This window comes from Thermobia domestica, chromosome 2 (genome assembly GCF_964235325.1).
Source record: "Thermobia domestica chromosome 2, izTheDome1.hap1.1, whole genome shotgun sequence".
NCBI lineage: Eukaryota > Metazoa > Arthropoda > Insecta > Zygentoma > Lepismatidae > Thermobia > Thermobia domestica.
The window spans coordinates 256792943-256808922 of record NC_137455.1 but is presented as its reverse complement, the minus strand read 5'-3'; the positions used below and the strand labels follow the sequence as shown (position 1 = coordinate 256808922).

At 34.1% G+C, this 15980-nt stretch overlaps 1 protein-coding gene across 2 annotated transcripts in view; it reads left to right on the top strand.

Annotated features, from left to right (window-relative positions):
• Positions 1 to 5006: 5006 nt before the first annotated feature.
• The window catches only part of LOC145678455 (major facilitator superfamily domain-containing protein 12-like), a 67791-nt gene continuing 56817 nt past the window's right edge, over positions 5007 to 15980 (top strand). The window contains exon 1 of one of the 2 annotated variants that reach the window (XM_081748609.1): positions 5007 to 5239. The gene's annotated coding sequence lies outside the window, so the exon portion shown is untranslated. Of the gene's footprint in view, positions 5240 to 13210; positions 13365 to 15980 lie in introns of those variants that run through there. The other variant, XM_081748607.1, reaches the window with a different exon arrangement.

The following is a 15980-nucleotide window of genomic DNA, read 5'->3' as shown; positions in this document are numbered from 1 at the left end:
TTATGCTCTGATCTCCAGTCAGATAATTTCGGTGTCTGCTTAATGCTGTTCTCTTCCTAATCTTGGTTTCTCACCTAAGTGATTTTCACCTGTGTGTGTGTGTTCCTCTCCTGTGTCATGGTTTCCTCTGTGTGGTTAATAATCACTATGTACACATTACTTCACTAAACGCTGCACACACATCACTTCACTAAACACATCACTTTTCTGTAATGCACATAAGTGTCATGCTGACAAAATTGGTTCTCTGATTTTTTTTTTAATTATGATTAAATTATGATTTTGGCTGTATTTGTTAATGTAGCTGTATTATTCATTGATCTCGGTTCATCCTGCACATCAAAAAACGGACCGTGAGTATCGACATGAGGCCCAGGATCCACTCGGAGCACTTAGTGCGGGCCCTGGTCAGTTGTGTCCCGCCGCCGCGTACACACGGACCGGAAGTCGCACGCTATCGTGACCGGATCGAATAATAATAATAATAATAATAATAATAATAATAATAATAATAATAATAATAATAACAATAATAATAATAATAATAATAATAATAATAATAATAATAATAATAGAGAAAAATCGGGTAAAGTGGAATACTAGTGTTGCAGCGGTGGTAGTGAGTGACGCATAGCGAAAGTGTCCTGTGCCCCTGCCAAAGGCAATGTAGGCTGCCATGAAAATATGAGATTGCTGTTGTTGCAAGCGACGCAGTGCTAGAAGAAAATATAATTTCTTTTTCCAGAAATACTAAACTTTTGAAGGTATGTATATTTCATGTATTTCATGTAACTTCTTGTGCGTGAGTGGACGTCATAATTATGGTGCTAAGTAAGAAAAGTGTGACGTAAGAAACGAATAATGTTTGATGTTTATTCTGCCTATCAGTTGAAAGTGAAGGGTTAAAATACCAATATTTTGGAGGGCGGGTATAGTGGAATACTTGTAGGGAGGATAATGTGGTATACTATTCCACATTACCCGTTAATTATCCCTTTCAGCACCGGGAGCGAATATTTTGGCATTTTCATTGTGCACATGATTTATTTCATTGTTCTTTAAATAAACTGAAATCCATGAATTTGTGCTTTCCTTAGTGATTAATTATCACTGGTAGCACCCTCACAAATAACTCACATGACCCTCGAAAGCGTGGCAAAACAGCCTTTGAGGATTTACGTCAGCTTCCAAGAATAGTTTCTGGGGCATTCTATCTACCTCAGGAACAGTTTTTCCTTCCATTCCATCTACGTCACAATCTTCCTGCCATTTCATACAGTTCCTCTGCGTCAACACACACAGACACATATCCAAGCGAATTCCCTCAGTTTCGCGACAAGCTATTTCACCGATACACTCATTAACGAGATGCAGCTCAACTCGAGGCAGACCCAAGTCAGAAGCAGCAATGATATCATCATCATCTTTCGGGAAGAAACTGCAGAAGGGCCTTAAGCCTACAAAACGTCCATTAAAGGGCAAACGTTTGTTATATACATCCAAACAGCGAGAAGTCTCATTTGCCACTCAGAATGAAGAACCCGATGCTACCGAAAGGGCAACTGTTCAGTGCACCTAATGTTATGGGATAATTTCCGAAGATAATTTAGGTGAACAATGGATTTTTTGCCTCTCATATAATCAATGGTGTCGTACTGAGCGCACTAGAGGATACAGAGTTGACCTCATTTGTGATGACTGCTCGTAAATGTTACATACCATGTAGTATTGTACATTCTCTTCTTCACAATTCATTTCCCAGACAGCACAATGCACGTACAGTATGCGTATAGTACATGTACAATTGCACGGATGCAACATGTGCATCATCTGTATAAATGCACGCCTGTACATGTGATGCACATATACATGCCAGGTCCTATTCAACATCTTCACGTGCACAGAACATGTGCAATGCACACGTACACGTCCTGCACAAGTGATTTACACCTACCGCGCAGGTGATTTACAAGTAACACGTATTCGATTTACATGTAGTTCACAGATGATTTACATGTAGGACAGCGGTGATTTACACGTAGCACACAGGTGATTTACATGTAGCACACAGGTGATTTACACGTAGTAACCAGGTGATTTACATGTAGGACAGAGATGATTTACACGTAACACACACGTGATTTACACGCAGTACCCAGGTGACTCACATGTAGGACAGAGATGATTTACACGTAACACACAGGTGATTTACACACAGTAACCAGGTGATTTACACGTAGGACAGAGGTGATTTACACGTAGCACATAGGTGATTTACACGCAGTACCCAGATGATTTACATGTAGGACAGAGATGATTTACACGCAGTACCCAGATGATTTACATGTACGACAGAGGTAATTTGAAGCAGTACCCAGATGACTTACATGTAGTGCACAGGTGATTTCCTCGTAGCACAGAGGTGATGTAAAAGCAAATTCGAGAGGCAACCAAAGAAAGAGAGTTTATATATTTGGTGTCTTAAGCAGTAACACCATCCGTAACTGCATAGACATCACCTTCAAAGTATATAACAAGTAACTAAGAATTGTCAGTGAGAATTTTACTTTTGGAGTTTATTATTTACAACTAGCAAAGCTTTAGGTAGTATCTTTGACATGTTTGCCAAGTAACAAATAACGCAACATATTCCACTGTAATAGGTCACGAAAATAATTTTGTAAACCTATGAACTGTCTGACTGTAGTTACATCAGTACAAGGCTGCCACCTGTTGATCTTGTATCCTAGCTCAGTGGACGTTATGGAGTTTTTACAATCATTCGGCTGTTATTCGTCGAAAAGTCTCTATAACACCGCCTGGAGGAAAAACGACACCTACCAAAAATGGAGGTTACTTTCTGTTGATGAGAATATGAGTAAAAGAATGAAAGTAAAAGTATACACTTGCACGGTATTATGGACGTCTCATACACACGTGCAGTAGCCGTGCAAATACCCATGTGCACACAACGGCTTAAGCACCGGTAATTTAAATGTGCTTCATCCACGCAAATGCACATGTGCACATGCATGGCTCAAGCATGGGTTATATAAATGTGTGCTTTATCCATGCAAATGCACATGTGCATATAACGGCTTAACCACGGGTTACGTACGTGCGCTGCATCCATGCAAATGCACATGTGTACATAACGGCTTAAGCACGGGTTACGTGCGTGCGTTGCATCCACACAAATGCACATGTGTATATAACGGCTACAGCAAGGGTTATATAAATGTGTACTTCATCCATGCAAATGCACATGTGCACATAGTGGCTTTAAGCACGGGTTCTGTACTTGTGCTTCATCCACGCAAATGCACATGTGTATGTAACGGCTTAGGCACGGATTATGTAAATGTGTACTTTATCCATGCAAATGCACATGTGCACATGCACGACTTAGTCACTGGTTATGTACGTGTGCATAACCCACGTAAATGCACATGTGCACATACACGGGTTATGTATATGTGCTTCATCCACGCAAATTCACGTGTACGGCTTATGCACGGGTTATGTATGTGTTCATCATCCACACAAATGCACATGTGCAAATGTACGGCTTATGCATGGATAGTGCACATGTGTCGTACACGTACGTGTTGTCTGGGTTATTGTTTTAGGTATTGTTCGCTTCTTGTTTCAAGCTTAGTTTTTACAATGTATATTCTTATGTACTCCTTAAATTGAACAAAGGTACCAGTTGACGTCCCATACTTTTTTTTTGTCTATTTTCTATTACAGTTGTCATGAAAATATAGATTGTAATATCAATATTTATCTGGAACAGGTGGAGGATAATGTGGAATACTATTCCACATTACCCTTCACTTTTACATGACCTCAAATTCTGTGTTTTTTAAAATGCTGTCAAACTCAGAGAATGTAAGGTGTGTAGTTTATGCAGTATTGCATACTTAAAGAGCATACATCACAACATATTTTAGCAAAAAGTCATTATTGTAAGTCCATTCTTGTCTCTTGTACCATTGAAAATACAAACAGTATTTCACAATACCCGACTTTCCTCTAATAATAATAATAAAGCCTCTTTTGTTACTGTAGGAACCGCCACAAGGATTAGAAATACTGAGGGATCTGCTACAGTTTCAAGCGTAGTAAAATGATCTTATATTTAATGTATCATATTTGTTAACCTTATTCAACTGGAACTCACAGAAACCACTATGCTGATATATACGTGTGTGGTATAAATGTGTAGGGGTTTACTCATATAGTACAATCACTCGAATGAAATCATTTTACATTGTTAATCACTCACAGGGAAGAAAATTCTTGTTATTAATAATGTTCTTGGAGAAGCAACTAGTATTACATATTTTACTAAATCAAGAAGTCAGATTAGTAGTGACAACTTGCGAAAGATGTGAAGTTACATTCCAGTTAGCGACGCTCTTCGAACTCAAAGCAGAGACAAGATCCTACCACGATCAGGATTTCAAGTTCTAGACTTGCTTTGCTAGTTATACCACCTGCCTTCACTTGCAAGATAATATCTTAGTAAAAATCATACAACTCTTGCGGGAGAGGTTTCTGATTAGATCTCGGACTATTAAAGTTTTCCATCACCTAACTAAGAGTTTCTGATACATACACAGAAATGTCGTTTATTATACAGGCTAAATGTAAACTAAATACAGTACAATATTACAATTTTTAAGCTCGAAATCTGCAAAATACAATCAGGGAAAGAGAAAATCTTGAAATGTTTAGATGTAAAAATTAAACCAAAAGAAGTAAACAATTAGTATATATTGCGTTCCTCATAGGTTGCGAAACAATAAACTTTCCTTTAGCAAATTTGACCTATGAAACATATCATAGAGGATTTTATTATCAAATTTCATAAGTATTAATGAGGTTAGTTCTATCGCGTGATGCTGCGAATCGCGTCAAGATACATGTAGTAGATTGTGTACTTTGTTGACCTTGTCTTCGGGAATTTCCACACTTACGTATTTTATCATCTGAAACTGAAGTTCTTCGTGTTTTTCTACTGTTACTGAGATGATCAAATATCAACTGCTTGATTCTACCGAACTGATGATCGCACATAATACGTTATTACAGTGCCATCATTACCTCTAAACATCTAAGGATATTTAGAATTGATAAAGAACATTAGATGTTTATGATTCCAAATCACTACAAAATATTGTTGGACTATCGAGGAATGAGCATTTAGTATCTAAATGATTCAGCATCTTCCCAGGTAAGAAGAAACCGATTATTTTGGATTCGTGTGAGACCAATAATTTCTGGTTTCTGTTTTCCAACAGCTCTGGTTTTTGCTCTACACATTGTGAGTCAAATGAAACAGCCTATTAGCAATATACAAATGTTGACTTCCCAAAGTAGGTAACAAAGCTTGTGGAGGTAATAAGACATACTGTAGTTCTATATCAAGAGCGGGAAACAGATTCGATTTTGTTGTGTTCTTTTTTTTAATCTTTCCTGGAAATAATTCTTTGTGGTTTTTCTTCAGCGTGCTTACTCTGTGGTATAAGTTGGTGTAAGTATTATGCGCCAGTTTCGTACTCAGGGAGGGAGATACAGTATTTCAGGTTATAACTTATTTCACTAGAAATCTTGAAGTTTGCACTAGCTAAAATAGCACTAAATAATTTATTACTTTTCCTTTCTTCTTCTTCTTCTTCTTCTTCTTCTTCGTATAATAATAATAATAATAATAATAATAATAATAATAATAATAATAATAATAATAATAATAATAATAATTGTAGCAGTAGCAGCAGCAGAAGTAGTGGAAAATTCAAAAATCGTCGATTTTTCTGCCAGCACATCAAGAAAGGATTTATCCATATTAACATTCAACAGTAGAAATGAAATGAAATGAAATCTTTGAGTTTTACGTCCCAGGGTTATGCCGGTTGGGCTAAAGAAGACAGTGATGATGAGTAATGAATGAAATGGTGGAATGAAAAAAGTGGGAGGAAACGGGAGAACCTCGAGAAAACCCACGCACACGGTGTTTGTCCACCACAAAGTTCACTTGGCGGGGGCTGGGATCGAACCCGGGACCCCAAGCACCAGAAGTGAACGCTCTATCACTGAGCCACCGCGGCCCCATATTCAACAGTAGAAAATTTTCCTATGATATTATTCACTTATTTCTTTTATTTAAAGGAAAAATGTAAACCCATCGTGATTTGGTTACGAGCTTGCTCTGTACTATTTAACTTCCTTTGCCACAATGGCATATTATCAGGCCGACAATCAAATTCGTGTTATATTAATGCTCAATTCATATTAGTTACAATGTTACCGACTGATGATATCCGAAACTGTACAGCGCTACTGCTGGCAGTATTTCCTCTTTATTGTGGTATATAACGTTGATATAACAGATATCCCAGATCAGAAATATCAATATCTTTTTAAAAAGCTAATACTAAGCAAATGTGTTTTATGGAATTTATATCTAAATACGTATTACATAAAACTGTAATATATTCCTAATTTAAGTATAAAAATACACGAGGCCCAGAAATAAAATTGGAAAGAAATTCATGAACTTGCACATATTTCTAAATCATGGGTTTGCTAAAACCTACCATAGATAAGCCACTCAAGTGAAAAAGAGTTGAATCTTTTTAAAAAATCATATTGTAATTTGTCTTAATTTCGCACTCGTTACAATTTAAGTATAGGACCACAAAAACATAGAGAGGTTACATTCATCAGTTATCTCCATACACACTCCTATAGTAGTTATTATGATAATGATTAATTGATAATTTTGAACAGATTGAATTAAAAATTTACAAAATAATTAACCGTTAAAAGCTGGTTTCTTAACTTGAATTGTATTATTGGAAAGCAAACCACAACTCACACCAGAAATAGTGACTGTACATGACGTAATTGAGTAAGATTTTCAATTTAAGTTTTTCTCGTATTAAAGAAATAACAGTCTCATATCAATTTCATAATCACACTCTTATTTTCTCTCACTCACATGGTATTTATAGATTCAAACTTGTAAGTTTAAACACATATGGTTGGGGATGAAATATAACAAAGTGACAATAAAAAAAGATTGTGTGATATTGAGGGACGAATTTGAACAAGCGCTCTAGAATTAAGTAAAATACATATTCGTTTGAATATAAGAAACAGAGGAATGGTCTGAGATATTTTTAATAGACCGTGATGATTCTATTGGAAAAGGAAACAAAGTTGCCTCTTAAATGTTGTGAGAAAATTTGCAAGCCGTCTCGGACTCGTCTATGGTGTTCTTTTATTAGCATGCAATGATAGACAATTATTTGTTGCCTCGTGTATTTTTAATTTTAACATTAAATGAGATACAGTATTAGTATGTATTAATTTAACGTTAAATTTATAACTATTTTAACATTCGTCTTACGAAACGTTTATCACGATTGACTATCATCCTGCTAATAGAGTCAAAAATTTAAACATAAATTGTTAAAGTGAGATAACAGTAATAGTAGGAAAGAAAGATTTAACTAACAATGGTCCTAAACGTAAAATAATTTTAAGGCTTTGAAATTAATACATTTATAATTGTCAAATAAACGCAAATGAGAGAAAATCCTATTCATTCGGACTTACTTTAGTAAAACCATTTAGTGAACGGAAACTGCGAAGGCGTTTTTTAATGGTAGTAATATAAGAGTCTATTCAGAAAAGTAGCTTGGTAAGTATTCCATTTCCTCTATGTAACATTATTAAAATTGCTTATCATATTCTTACCATAGTTCTTTGATTTATAATATACTAATTATTATTTTTTAAGGATATATTGGAAATGTAATTATGTTTTTGAATATACAGGTGTATACTGGACAAAAAGTGATGTTACATGTTTTACACTGAAAACAAAAATAGTTCTAGCAAGATTTTGTCGTAGGCAAGGTTTCATCTAGCAAGATTTTGATCTATAAAATTTTGGGTGCCGACATCTCGACCAGGCTTAGTTTTTAATCAGTGAGGTTTCAGGAGGCTAGGTTTTGGCTGCGAGCTTCTGCTGCAAGTTTTGTACTAAACTATTTCCTATTCTTATCTTTTAATTTCCACCTAGCTAAAAAAAAAAGCACGAATCTCTTTTGTGATCTATTCTGTTAAACTTTATAAATATATTTTTAAAATCAACTACACCGAAAGCGAAAATCTATTCCACAATATAACACCGGTTTTAATTGGTTTGCATTACAAAGAGAAGTAAGGAAATTAAAACTAAAACAAGCCTTGCTCTTCAAGAAAAGGTTATCTTTATATCTCGTCTCAATTTGACAATGTAAATTGCAAACGGCAACGTGCCAAAAAAAAATAAACCTATATGAGATAACAAGTGTCAAAGCAAGTTGAATACGATGTTCAAAGATAAAACTGATGACGTCTACATATTGCTGATGCGTTTGACTCTTTTGAATCGATATCAAATTCAGAAAAGTGGTATCTTCAATATTACATCATAAAGCAATACCAGATGAATTAGCCAGACAGGCTAATTATAATATAATTCTAACATTATTGGTGGGCCACTTTCTCTAAATTGAGAATTTTCCATATACTATAGTCCTCATTTAATTTCTTAATGTTGAGTTGAATTGATCCATTTCAATTTGTCAGTCAAATACTTCAATTCTTTTATTTTTACATCTACCTTGTCTTTTATCCAATCTATTAGAACGCAAGTTCTTGAACAATATTCTATCCAACTTTGTTTTCTCTTTTTAACTATCTCCAATATTATTCGTGTCTCTTCTACTACAACTAGAGCTCAATCATTGATTTTCCATTTGAAAATATAAAGTTATTTTCGTTCCTTTCTGTGTAAAGTCCATTTTAGCTCGGCAGACTACAGTATTCCACTCGAAATGTCGATGAATCTTTCATAACATTTATCATAGAGGGTAATTCGATCGAGTAAATGTTTCTAAATCAAGTCATGTGACACCAAACACCGAGCTTCCTTCTGTAGCCAGTAGCCTTCAAATGATTAACACTATTTAATGATGGACGTTTATTATTGGAGATGTCATGACTGCTTACAAGCAGGTCTTGCTCAACTTTTGCCAGAATATCAATCACTTTTGCTTGATTAGTAGCCCACTTCGAAAGACATCTTGATATCAACATTTCCAGAATGAAAGCGACTGAACCATCTTTTGGATGTTGCTTTTAATAACGTATCTTTCCCTATAAATAACACAAATTTCTTTACTGATCTAAGCGTTTCAATGAAAGTGAAAGAATAAAATCGCATAAGATATTTTATTTTTTGGCATAAATTCTGGAATCACCTCTTCCTTACGCCCTTTAATCAAAGTGACATAATAAAAGGTAGATACTAACTATATTTTAAAATTAGTTTCAAACAGTTTAGCTGTTTTCCCATGATGCAATCACAATCAATAGTGGAAAAAACAGTTATAGAAATTGCCCTCTTTTCTCCTTAAAACTGGGACGTTGGGACACGTGTCAGTTCATTTTCGGGGGGAAATTTATTTACTGGATGTCATCGTCCTAACTTGAAGGTGTAGTATGATACTATATTTTTGACTTAAATTTTGATCCCTGCACCCTTTTAGGATACAACCTTGAAGCAAAGTGGCATTATAAAAGCCTATCTCGAAGTAGTTACTAACTATGTTACAATATTCATGTCAAATTGATTAGCCATTGTCGCGTAAGTTTTTGACACTCAATAGATACATAGCTTTCAGTATGTAAAATGCTCCCTGGCCCCTGAATTAGACCATAATTTTCAGAAACAGAGACACATTTCTTTTACTTTTGGTGGAGAGTTTACATAAGAGTTTGATGTTCCTATAACTTGATAAGCTCGTCAGATACTAAAATTTTCGCATAAATTATGACCCCTGTCCACTTAAAATATGCTTTAATGAAAGTAACATGATAAAAACACTGCTCTAGGTAGTTGAAAATTATATCCAGAACTTCATTTTAATCGTGCAGCCCGTGTTTCTCGTGATTCTATTACAAACAAAATTAGTTTCATTTTTATATATTAGACTAGTTGCAATGCTAGTTCTTTGCACAAGGACAACAAACTTTGGAAAATATTTGAACCACTCTTAGCATACGCTTTCAATGAGAATATAATGATAAAACCCCATGAGATAACCTATTCTTCTCTGAAATTTTGAATCGCTTTGCTCTCCTTAGAACACACCCTTTAATCAAGATGGGTATAATTAAACTCCAGATTGAAGTATATACTAATCATGTTCCAAAACGGGTCATCCATTTTCACGTCATGTGGTAACAAACAGAGGAAGTCGATTTCATTTTTTCTTCCTTTTTTGCCTTCACTTCCCCCTGCCTTTGCTGTTTCATACAGTTTTAAGGGCAAATTCAATTGCTTCTTGAGACTTGTTCTCTCTCTACTTCTTTGATCTTTTGTTTGATTTTTCTCCTATTTCTTATATATATACTTAAACTAAAATAGAATGAGACGATGTTTTCTATTTTATAGCATGACACGTTATATTTTTGCGACACGCCCTATAATTTTATTTATTTATTTATATTTTTATATTTTATATTATATTTAAGCCAAATAAATAGCAAACAGCAACCCAAAGAACCAAAAGCTTGAAAAGAGAAGAACCAGAATAGAAATTAAAAAAAGATTATTAGTGAAGTAAATAATTGTCTTGGTTATTCATGGTTTCTGTTTTTCACTCTTTGTTGTTTTAATATTTTTGATATTTTTCTCCTATGTCATTTTAAGTTTTCTTTATTAAACCTGTTCTATAACTACACTGTCTTATGTAATTCACTCAGAACACTAAAAGAAAACTAAAATATACTTAATATTAAACCTGAACGTAAACTTCTAGTTCTCGGTATTTCATTAGTGTTAATTTGTTCTCTCATTAGATTTCATTTTAGGTTGTAATTTTTTCTGATTTCTTGTCAGACTTAAAAAAATATATATAATATATAATTTTTATCGATTTTTCTTTCCTCTTATCTCTCGTTCTAAGTTTTTAAACATATGTATTGCAATTATATTCAGTTTTCAAATTTTTGTTCATTTTCTATGATAATCTCATCATATTTTATTTAATCTCTTAGTTATTTTTTCTATTGTTTGTTAAATAAATGTTATATGACCTGATGTGTGAATTTTTTATAGTTGCATTCATCATCTTTTATTATGTGCTTTCTTTTTAAATCTGACTTATAGCCTGAAATGCATTCAACTAATTTTTTACTTATATTTCCCACACTTTCTCTAGTTTTACATTTGGAATATCATTTCTGGTCTTTTTTTGTTTATGCAAGTTCATCCAGTCCATCCCCATTTTGATCTAATTTCTTTTCAATATCATCATCAGTTTGCGGATCCGGTGATGTTCTTCAATACACGGGCAGATGTCTTCCTGTCTCTAGTTGCTTCGTGCAAAGTTTCGTTTCTCTGTCTCTTTTTGTTTCTTCGTTATCACGGTTGGAAATTCTTAATTATATTATAATGTGGAAACGTCATTTAAGGACTTCGTTGTCAAGTCGGCACGGGTTAACGTTCTCGTAGAGAGCTGCTGTTTCACTAATGCGTGTTTAGGGTCACATAGAATACATTTGGAAGGTGTGCGCATCGCAACACGAAATTACCCAAAATAAGGGGCACCCTAATATATAGCTACTGTATATATACATATTTACTGAAATTGAGTTATATATCACTTGTTATATGTTTGATCTAAAGGAATTCCATGGAAACAGAATTTTGATTAAAAGCTTAATATTTCATACTAAAAAGCTAGTTCAAATATGGGACTTTGTACGCGTGTATATGGAGCTTCACTGCACGTTTTGCGAGATTACTCGAAACTAAGCGAAATGGATGTGCGGATTTTGATACTAGGCGCCACATTTATCAAACATGTTAGCATTTATACTTTTGGATCGTTATCCTATTGGTCTTCTCATTTTCTAAGGATTATGAAATTAGATTGCACCATCTTTTAATTTTGTATTTTTTAATGGTAGTTACACCCACTAATATGAGTTTCCGGGAACAGTGTTCTTAGGGGTGTTATTACAATTTGAACGAAATCCAGTTTGACTACTTGTGGATTCCAATTATTAATATTAACTTTAACCAAACTGAAAGATCTTTGATTTTTCTAATATCTCTCCTGGTCAAATGCCAAAGATCGAAGTAACAATGTTTGTTTCCGCCAAGTACTTCCCATATTTGCATGTATATATAATTGGACAAAATGCCGACTATAACATTAAATCTTGTGTTCATTACTTTGTTGTCAACAATGGCACTTGCACTGTCCATCACTTTGCCGAGAGAGAATATTTCTTATAATTTTAAAAGGAAGAGAGTCCAGGAGAACATGCATTCTAAAGAAGATGTTCTTCGAAAGCAAAACGAATGGTAATTTTATTTCTGACGCTTATCAGGTCAAAATAACCAAATCTAACAATTATAATGAAACTTATACCAATCGTTACTTATATGTTACAAGCATAAGTTAGTACTTCTACGTACAGGAAGTCATTAACAAATTAAAATAGCAATTTTGGCCTAACGTTAAGTCAGAATCATCACTTTTATAAATAAGCATTGCTGAGATTGAAAAGGGTATTCGTTGGTAGTGCTACGTTATTGCTGAATAGTGCTAGAAACACAACGTTAGTGCTCCTACGTACGGAAAGTTATTAACAAATTAAAGTTATGATTCTGGTTTGACGTCGAGCCAAAATCAACGCTTTTACAAATAAGCTTTGAGAAAACCAGAAAACTTGTCATTCGTTAGTGCTACGTTAGTGTTGATTGGTGATAGAATTTTCGTGCTCCACTTACGGAAAGTTTGTAACAAATTAATGTGTAATTTTAACTTGACGTCAAGCCATAATGACCACTTTTACAAATACACTGTGTAAATATCCAGAGATGTGTCAATCATTAGAGCTAGAAACCCAACGTTAGTGCTCCTGCGTACGGAAGGTTAATAGCAAATTAAACTGGGATAACTTAGATTTTGGTCACTCTGTTAGTTACCAAAAAAAAAAAAAAAAAAAAATTGTAAGATATTATATAAATTCATTCTTCGAGTCTTCGATAAACTAGTTTCGTTTGTCAAATTTTGAATAGAGCGCCTCTAGTGGCGATTGTTGTTACTTCACCCAGCACTTGAGTTATTCTCATCAGATGTGTGCTGGAAATGTACTCGGTAAAACCTTGAAACAGTAAGCTCCATTTATCGAAAATTAGTAAATTATTCTATTAGAGTTGTGTGTATATTACAAGTGAATTCACTTTGACATTCTAAAGTGTGGACTGTTATTTACTTAATATTCTGGTGAGTTGTATAATAATTTTCTTAAATTTAAATCAAATTCATATATGTTCTAATGGAAACTTAACTGTTTGATTCAATGGGATATAGATAGTTGTGTGTTAACCATACTTATAACTTCCTGTATTCGATATATGTATATATATTTGAAAACTCGGTACAATTATCCAAATCTTTTTAGGTTGTCGTAGAACACGATTAAGTTGAGATTTGTTGGGACTCATATTAATTTCACTTGCATTTGATTTAATGTGTCCAATCAGTACCAGCGAGTTTAATGACTTGTAAAGAAATTTGTAATGTTGATTGATTTTGTGATAAAGAAGAGCTTCCTAAATCATTGACTTATTACTTAACGAAACTAATATTAAAATCCTTGACCTATTTATGGTTTTGCGATTGGCCTAATTTTTAGGAAGGTTATATGGTATTTATATTTAAGCTGAACAATTGGAGGTGCTTAGGATTTGTAGTAACTATTCTTAATTTGAAAATATATATATTGTTTCTCAAATGTGGCGGGACTTCACCAATGGGAGACCCGTACCGAGTAACGAGCTCCTGTCTAAATAGGAACGTTACAGATTCTAGCTCGACCACAAGACAAAATCGTCGCTTTTATAAAATAATTTTTGCAGAAACGGAAAGCGTGTCAATCGTTAGTACTATGTTAGTCTTCATTACTGTTAGTAGCACAACGTTAGTAGAACTTTATGAACGTAAGAGTACTAAATTTGTGCACGTAGGACTAACCAGTATTAACGTGTAATTAACGATTCATACCCTTTTTATTCTTCTCAAAGTTGTTTTGTAAAAGTGATTATGTTTTAGCTTGACGTCAGGTCAGAATAGTTACTATAATTTTGTTAACAACTTTTCATACTTAGAAGCACTAACGTTGCGCTTGTAGCGATATCCAGCAATAACGTACTCAAGCTAGATTCACATTATAATTTCTTTTTTAAAAATTTCATACGTTGTGCTTGTACCACGAACTAGTACTAGCGAAGCATTAACAACTGACATTATTTTTGTTCTACATAAAATTATTTTATTCAAATCACGTATCTAGATTAACTTCAATGCAAAATCGCCACATTAATTTATTAATATCTCTCCGTATGTATGGGCGCTAACCAGCACTAATCTAGCACTAACAATTGACACCGATATTATCCTTCACAAAGTTGTTTTATTCAAGTGGTGATTTAGTTTAACGCCAAGTCACAATTGCGACTTTAATTTGTTAATAATTTCCGTACACAAGAGAACTAATGTTGTGCTTGGAGCACTAACCAGCAATAACGTAGCACAAATGATTAACACTCTCCGTGTTTTCCAAAATGTGTTTCGTTAATGTGGAGACGCTACTTTTACGTAAAACCAGAATCGCTGCTTTAATTTAACACAAACGTTGTCTTCGTAGCACAAGCCAGCACCAACGTAGCACAAAGGATTGATACCAATTTTAATTTCTACAAAGTTATTTTATTAAAATGGAGATTCTAGCTTGAACATCAAGCCACAATCACAACTTTAATTTTTTAATAACTCCCCTTACACAGTAGGTTACTAACGTTGTAATTATATAACATTGACGTAGTATCAATGATTGACCCTTTTTGTTTTCTGCAAAGATCCAAAGCTTTTGTAAAAATGGCGATTTTGGCTTGATGTGAAGCTTGATTTCCACTTTAATTTGTTTATCACTTTGTGTCAAATAAGGTCACTAACATTGTATTTGTAGCACTAACCACAACTAACGTACCACTAAGGACTGACACCCTTTTCATTTTTGGAATGCCTTATTTGTAAATGTCAGTTTTTACGTCAAACAAGAACTGTCACTTTAGTTTGCTATTAACTTTTCGTAGGTATGAGTACTAACGTTGCGCTTGTAGCATTAACGTAATACTAACGATTGACAACCGTTATATTTTCCGCAAAGCTTAGCTATAAAACTGCGGTTCTAATTTGACTTCAAGCTATTTCCACTTATTTTTATTAATTAATTTATTTATTTTTTACGCAGAAACTCTAATGTGGTGCTTGAAGCACTAACTACCACTAACGACTGACACTCTTTACCTTTTCGGCAAAGCGTGTTTATGAAAATGGCGATTTTAGCTTGATGTCAAATCTGAATCGCCACTTAAGTTTCTTTTTTTAATAACTTTACATACGTAGGAATACAAAGGCTATGCTTCTAGCACTAACGATTGACACCTTTTCGTTTCTAGCAAGGCTTATTTGTAAAACTGGCGATCTTTGCTTGACATTAAGCCAGAATCGCAACTTTAATTTATTAATAATTTCTTGTATGTAGGAACACTAAAGTTGTCCTTGTAACACTAATTAGCACTAACGTAACACTAATGATTGACACCATTTTCACTTTTCGCAAAACTTGTATGTAAAAGTGCCACAGCTTTCCGTACGTAGAAGCAATATCGTGTTGTAGCGCTAACCGGCACAAACGATTGATATCTTTGTTTTCGGCAAAACTTATCTGCAAAAACTGCGATTTTCACTTGACATCAAGCCAAAATTGTCACTTTAGTTTTGTTAATTATTTTTCATACTTAGGAATACTTATACGTTGTGCTTGTAGCGCTAATA